This window comes from Cyprinodon tularosa, unplaced genomic scaffold, assembly GCF_016077235.1.
Source record: "Cyprinodon tularosa strain WSP-4 unplaced genomic scaffold, ASM1607723v1 ctg52, whole genome shotgun sequence".
NCBI lineage: Eukaryota > Metazoa > Chordata > Actinopteri > Cyprinodontiformes > Cyprinodontidae > Cyprinodon > Cyprinodon tularosa.
This window is the reverse complement of record NW_024039252.1, coordinates 969,594-977,500: the sequence shown is the minus strand read 5'-3', so window position 1 is coordinate 977,500 and position 7,907 is coordinate 969,594.

The following is a 7,907-nucleotide window of genomic DNA, read 5'->3' as shown; positions in this document are numbered from 1 at the left end:
ATACAGCTTGAAAAAAATTATGTAATACGTATAATAACGCTCACACAAAGTTAATCCAAGGAGTTAAATGTCATTAAGAAGTTCAGACCGATTCATTTAGACATAATTTGGTTAGCCAACACCTGTATAACCAACACTCGAGTCGATAGAGAATGAAAGGGGAAGTCATTCCCCTTCTTAAAAAAATCTTAAAAATCATACCCCTTCTTAAATGACCATCCCTCCATACCATCCCCTTTGACATTTTATTACTGAATGTGAATAATTTCTACTTTATATTGACAGTAATGGCAATAATATTGCCCTTTCAACGTTTGGGAGGCTGTGGGCTTACAAGTAGCCTGAGAAAAAAAGTAAAATCAAAGAAGTGGCCTATCAGGACTATGAAGCTGATCCCAGTGGGAAATTTGTCATCTGCTTTTGTCCCTAATTATGTAGGGGCAGTGATAGCCATGCCAGTCCAGGGACTGACTGCAGTTCTACTGCAAGGTGCCTTGGTCAAGGTCAACGACCGGCGTACCTGACATGTAACAACCATTCCATGCATATTGCTTTAGGTTAATAGACTATATTAATTAGGCTAAGTATGCTTCCCCAAAAAAACAACCACAACCCCCTTCTTTTTCTTTTACAACTAGACTACTGTATATAACATATAACTTGCAAAGATAAACTTTCACAAATAGCTCTTTATTGGGCTGATTAAATTAGTCGTATAAAAATCTTACGCATGGAGGTGATAGGAAGACATAGATATGATCTAATACTGCCAACATTTCTACATGTATTTAACATTTCATCTTTGTTGTTAGCAAATTATTGAATAACTTTACTCTGTTCAAATGTTTTATAATTCATTCCATGTCTAGAAAGGAGCTGAAGGCTAAGCTTGAATTTTACTGTTTGCGCCTCTGCTCTGATGTGGTACACTCACCACTTAAAAAAAAAACAACATGCACAAATCAAGCAATACAATTGATATGCATAGTTCAAACCAAAATAACTGGAATGGTGACATAAACAAAAATTAAGACTGCTTATGGAGTTTTCCAACCTTCAGTTTCCTGTTGGTGCAGTGTGATCTGTGTAGATTGACTCAGAAATGGCTTAGACATCCAGCCAATGTAAAATTTGACAGAAATGCCACTGCTGTCCTGTGCTGCATTGCAGAGGCAGTGTAAACACCCCAATTGACTATAATAAGTGCATATTTATTGCAGGGTTTATACCAGAGCCCATAGAGCTGTTAGAGAGTGCATTCATTCTATATGGGTGGCTGTGCCAATGCTTTTAGTTTATCTTGAAAATAAGTCTGTTGGCAATATTTTGAAGGTGTTAAACTTGTTAAAAATATCCCCATATTTCCTCTTAATTATACAACAGATTATCTACTATAATCTTAGAATTCATTTTTTCCCTTCTTTAATAGCCCTGACTTCAAAGTATCAGTGTGTGGGCAGTAGATACTGTGAAATCACAAAATAGCATTTCATTTTTTATACTGCTTGTAAAAAGATAGTTTTTTTAATGAATTCAATTGAAAATGAGCACACTTTTGCCCCTGCCGAGTCTGAGCTTAAAGAATGTCAGAACAACTGAGCTCTTGCCCCCACTGACACCCCAGCCTCTTCCTTTTTTGTAATGAATTTAACAAGCCTCCATAACGAGGCTATTATAGACTGCAGCCTCCCAGCTGAACAGAGAATTAGATAAGAGGGCACCTGGACACTTCAGCAGCCATCAAAATAGATGCCAATCAAATTAGCCAAGGTCTGTGTTTCTCCCTTGTTTTTCTCCCCAAAGACTTTTATCATATCCAGTTGTTTTCTTCATCTATATTTATTTGTTTCATCTTCTGTCTACAACACACTGTCATTAAGACTGATCCTATAAAATATTAAAACCCAAATAAAGAGGATCACCTTTACTTATGATTCTTAAATTAAAGATAAGGCATTTCTTGGAATGAAAAACATGTCAAAAGACTGACTCCTTATTAAAAAAAACAAAACGTTTCCACAATTTAATTGGGCTGTTTGTCTTTTCCGTCAGGTTGAAAATAAACATTCAACAGATTAGGAATGAATGCTTACAGTCTACATGGCTGCAGGGCACAGACTAAAGGCAACACTTAGAGATAATTGTTACACATTAGCTGTACTTAACGTGTCGAAATTATATGCCAGCACCACTGATGCAGTGTCAAAAGCAAGGTCAGTAAGCAGCTCTAAGACTAATCAAAGCAGACCTTGTGAGGTCCTGTGATATAATGGTGGATCTGCATTTACACATATCCAGATCCTGATTAAAAAACAAATATTCCAATTTTCTGCTTTTGTTTTAATGACTGTATAGTTTGAGTGTTTCGTGTGAACACAATTAAGTAAATCTCACCACATAGAGGTTTAAGCCTCTAAATGACTTGGTTATAAACATACTTCAACTATTATATCAAATGTACAACCAAAATGGAAGACCATAATCCTGTAGAATTCAGATCAAGGAGACATTTCTAACATTGTATTTCCACAATCAAACATTCAGAGTAGATTGTGTTAAAATTACACTTTATCTGCACCCTCAAGACTGAAAATTCAAAAATGATCAATTATTGCCATATATTTTTGATGTTACTCATCGGTAATTGCTTACTGAAAAGAGTTTTTATTGTCATTGTAACTAAGATTGTTTATTGCACATTATTCACCTACTTATGTAATCAGTACACAAAAGAATAAAACAGAGGAAACCGAACATATTTTGAAATATTTCAGTAAATATGATGTCTATGGAGGTGTCATACATGCACTCTGGAGTGGGGCTTGTCACCAGAGGCATTAAAAAGCAATTTTTTTGCCACAGGAACATCTATGCATTATGCAGAATTCACATTTTAACATAAGGTCAGGCGGATTTTATTCAAGAGAGTCTGCTTTGATAATGTTATATACTGGTCGAAAACTATAGGTTGGTAAAAATAGTATAGCCTTAACATTTGACTATTGTTGCTATGGTTAAAGTTGTTCTGATCAATGTGAAAAGTGAGTTAGGACACAAATTCCTGTTGAGTAGCTGGCAGATTTGGTTTTGTTTTATATATTTTTTTTTACTTCATTCTGTTTTTGAAGTGGGAAAATATAAACTTGTGGTATAACTCCATAAGGCCAAGGTTGTTAAGGAAAATGAAAACGGAGGACAGAGAAAAGATGACAAAAGGTTAATAATATTACTGTAGTGTATGTACTTCTTGACAATGCTTGACACTGCTTAATATTAAAAACTACCGGTATTAAATATCCCACTGTAATTAGAAAAGGAAATTGACAGAATGGCAGCGTGGTTAAGACTTTAGCTTGATTAAGATTTATCTATAGTTAGTTCTGCCCCAAGATTTAAAGCTGCAGTCTGTAACATTGAGAAGAGAGCAGACTTCGACTGAAAATTTGAAGAAAAACAGGTTTCACGCCACTCCCCCACCCTCTCTGCTTCACTCATGCCCCACCTCCAAGACCCACCCCTCTCACAGCACCTGCGCGGCTACCGCATGCGACCACAAGCGTCCAAGCAGCGTACGCGGCATGGAGTGTGATCCGGTAAGAGCGATAACACTCACCTCCAAGCAGCTAGATATAAGATGCTGGTTATACCGAAGTTTGCCGTGTAAGCAGTTGTCGGCAGGGGCAGTAAGGGCAGTTTCTCTTTCTCTGGTGGCTGTCGCTCCGCCATGACTTCCACGCGCGTCCTCCTGACTCCAATATGACAAAAAAGTGATTTTTAAAAACTTACAGACTTCAGCTTTAAGCTAAAATGCAGCTTTAAACTGTTTTATTTAAATGTCAGTACCTTAATAATTGCAATACATGTTTTGATCCCAAGTCTTCATTTGATCTCCTTATTTGTCCCTGCAGCACCATACCCTCTATAGGTGCTGTCCACAGTTTAGGCAAAATCCGTGCAGCCTTTTACTTTTTTATATGTTCAGAAGGACTTGATTTCTGTCCTTAATACTTTTATAACCCTGCCACTGTCTCCAGGCAACTCAAAGGCTGTTGAGCTTGTTAAGCCTTGATTCCCCGAAGAGACTGAACACCTTTAAGATTTTATTCACTTCTAGAACCAGCGAATGTTTCTGCTGAAGATCAGACAATACTCAAACAGCAAGTACTTTGAGAATAATTAGAACAGTTAAAGTCTTAGGCAGCCTGGGCCCTAATTAAACTCCTGTTGATGTGGATATTTAAAGTAGTTGGATCTGAAACAGCTGTGTTTTAAAAAATGTGAAAGGTGAGACTAATAAATGTTATATTGATATATATTTTCTTTTAGACTGAATTAAAAATATAGGCCTGGTTTACTCTACAGATTACAATAAAAATTTGAATGTCATAAACAGTTAGGAAATAGTTATTATTAAATAAGATATATATTTACAGCCCCTAAATAATGTACTTAATAATGGAGTTTGTCAGTATAGAGGTTGCATTGGTGTATAAAGCACATCTACTGTTCTACCGCAATTTGATAAATATCCCCTTATTCATGAGTTTAATACCGCTGGTTAAAGCTGAAGCCTGTAAGTTTTTAAAAATCACTTTTTTGTCATATTGGCTAAAACTGTCCCTATGCCCAGACAGCAGTACATGTGATATGTAACCTGTGAAAAAAACTGCTTCAATTGGTACCGCCTACTGCCTGTATTTCAATCTGGAAAGAATAATTCGGGACGAGTCAAAACAACCAATCACAGCCAGAGGAGCGTCTGATGGAGTGTCAATCACAGCTCACACACGCTGAATCCCGCCCCCCCCCCCCTTCTGGTCGCATGCGGTAGCCGCGCAGATGCTGTGGGAGGGGTGGAGCTTGGAGGTGGGGCATGAGTGAAGCAGAGAGGGTGGGGGAGTGGCGTGAAACCTGTTTTTCTTCAAATTTTCAGTCGAAGTCTGCTCTCTCCTCAATGTTACAGACTGCAGCTTTAATGTGGGCAGGGGTGAATACATGAACATGTTTACCTGGGGCTGTTTTGAGTTATTTACTAATCATGAAATTGTTGAGTTTAAGCCTTCCAATGAAGTCAAAATTATCGATATCAAAAGAAAAGAAAATGAAGATATTTACGTGAAGATTTTAATATTTCAATGTTGACGCTGCATGATATGAGAAATCAGCCCTTTACGCTCCTTTAGAATTACTTTAGAACCACGTGTGGTTGTAACAAAAGCATTTAATTGAAATACCATTGCATAGCTTACCTCCCCCAGAAGTACTTGTCAACAGAGACTTTATGATAATACACTGCACTATTTTTCTATGTGAAGGTAATTTATGGCTTTGTATTACAGATTTTTTCAGATGTCTAAAAGATTGCAACATCAAACATCAATAGCAACATATTCCATCTTAAAGCCCATATTAGTGAGCTCATAATTATACAGAGAATTGATATTTATCCAATTGTGCAAGCTACTTATTTTCAAATTATCTGTGTAATATGCCTATTTATATCAACTTTGGTGAATACCTTACCCACATAATACAGATTATGTTTATCACCTATTAGAGGGAGCTTTTAAAGAAAGGGAATTTCAATACCAAATGAAACACGTTTAAACAATAAACAGATAAAACATGACATACTTTGGCATGCACAGTAAACAAAACTGACCAAATTTGCATAAGCTAATTTAATGAAGCATCATTCATCAAACATTTTGTCTGTGTTTATAAATATAAAACTAAGCAATGGCATTTGTAGTTACCATCTGGCTACATCATCAGACAAGAAGATAAGGAATTTATTCAGGATTTTATCCAAGCTTTATGAGTAATTCTTCATTATTTGTGGTAATAGAGAGACATTAAGGCAACAAGAGCTGCCGCAAAGCTTAAGAGTGTAGTGGACAGAGGGGAAAATAATTTCTGGACAAATGAAAATCATAAAGAGTTGACGCAAACTGATGTTCAAAGACACTATATATAGATATTTATTTGTCAAGTAGTCAATATCAGCTTTAGAATTAGGGTAATACCTTTATCCTCTGCCAGGATCAATGCTCTTCTGAATCAAAAGGGATCAGTTGAGTTGTTTGGGAGTTTTCTCTTCCTTTGCAGGTTCTCCTGACATGTTTTACAAAAAATAATAAAATAAAATAAAAAACAGAACTCAATGGAGAGAAATATGTCCCTTCTAGCTCAATTCTCTAGCCATTTGTATTTAACATCTACCTGATTCCACTACCTCGGCATATAGAGTGGAGCATCTTGTAAAGTTATCCTAACCACATGAAAAGAAAGAGAAGAAATCAATTTTACAGTAGGAGAACTTAGTAACTCATAGAGGAATAGCAGGCTCAATCCACAATAATAGAATTAATTAGTAAAGCATATTTACCATCAAAATAAAGCACGGAAACAGCAAAGGATGTGAAAAAAAGAATTGACACCAGGAAATGTTTAAATCACATTTAGTCATAAAACCACAAACTCCTCATACATAAAGCATGAAGTAAAAACAAACATATAGCCAATTTACTCCTAATATCAACCTACCAGCAGCATTGGGCACTGGAGAGAACCAAACAACTTACAAACTGCATTAGAAAAGCCCTGCACAACCAATGATCAGCATTTGAACCTATAACCTTGCCATGAATCACTGCCAAAGATGCTTCTCAATTGTGCCATCTGATATGAGAATTTATTTATAAATACTACAAATAAATTAAGATGCCTTTGTGAATTTATGTTCATGCATTAGAGTGTAGCTGTGACCCACGGACTCTGACTGTTCTTTTTTACCACATAGTTTAACAAATGAGATGTCTATCCATTAAAACTGGAGTGACAAGCAAAATAAGAACTACTAGCATTCATGATTTAAATTCACACTGACTTGAGATCAGCATGATTGATTCGTTAGAGGGTGATTGCTAAACTAGTTTTAGATAAGTTTGTCATAGTCTTGGCGCTGATAGCTGGCTTAATTGTTTACTCTTTTCACCTATCTAATTGGCCCACTTGTTAATTACCATTCATCTTGTCCACCTGGTTCCTGCTGTTATTTATGCTGCCTGTTTGCCTGCCATTGGCGTGCGATTATTTGAGCTGTTGGTGAGACTAACTCTAGTGGTTGTATATTATTCTGATTCTCTGATCCTGACCTATTTTTGTTTTTGCTTTTCCCCTGTTTTGCTCTGTTGCTCTGATCCGCTCTGGACTGATTCCTGGATTCTGCAGGCTCACCAAACTTGGACCTGTCTTCTGATCTTAACTTGGATTCTCCTCTGGTATCTCCTCAGCTCTCTGATCTTCTGGTCTGGTAAGCTGTTTATGCTATGACTCCGGCTTTGAATTTCCCCTCATGGAAACTGCTGCTCCTCTGCATTGGCTGGCGTCAGCTCTGCGCATTACTTGGAACTCTGGGGCCAGCTTCTGCCGCAAGCTGTAGACAAATTTGGACTTGGATTATACTCCTTCCTCTGAGATCGAACTGAACCCAGAACCAGGTTAGTGACTTTTGCTCATGGTTGTGGCCAGTCTTAGATTCTAAGTCACTAACGCGTGTTTCTACCTCTACAGAGTATCCAGTGTATTTGCCCCAGCTTAAGAGCAGCTGCACATCTATAATTGAATAAACGCTTGTTTGAATTTTCTCTGATCTGACTGTTTGAATATTTGGTCCTAAGTTCTGAGCTCCTGACATAGTTTTTGTTTAATTTATATTTCACAGTGACAGTGAGTTTCTCTGCTTTATAAAAGAAAATGCTTTACATCAGATTTAGCTACAGTCATTTACGATCACAGTAACTCCCTTAGAACCACCATATTATTTTTGTCCTAAGTAGGTGACATAAAATCTCTGGCTCTGAAGCAAACATCATTCCAATATCTGATTGTTCCTCTGTCCTATA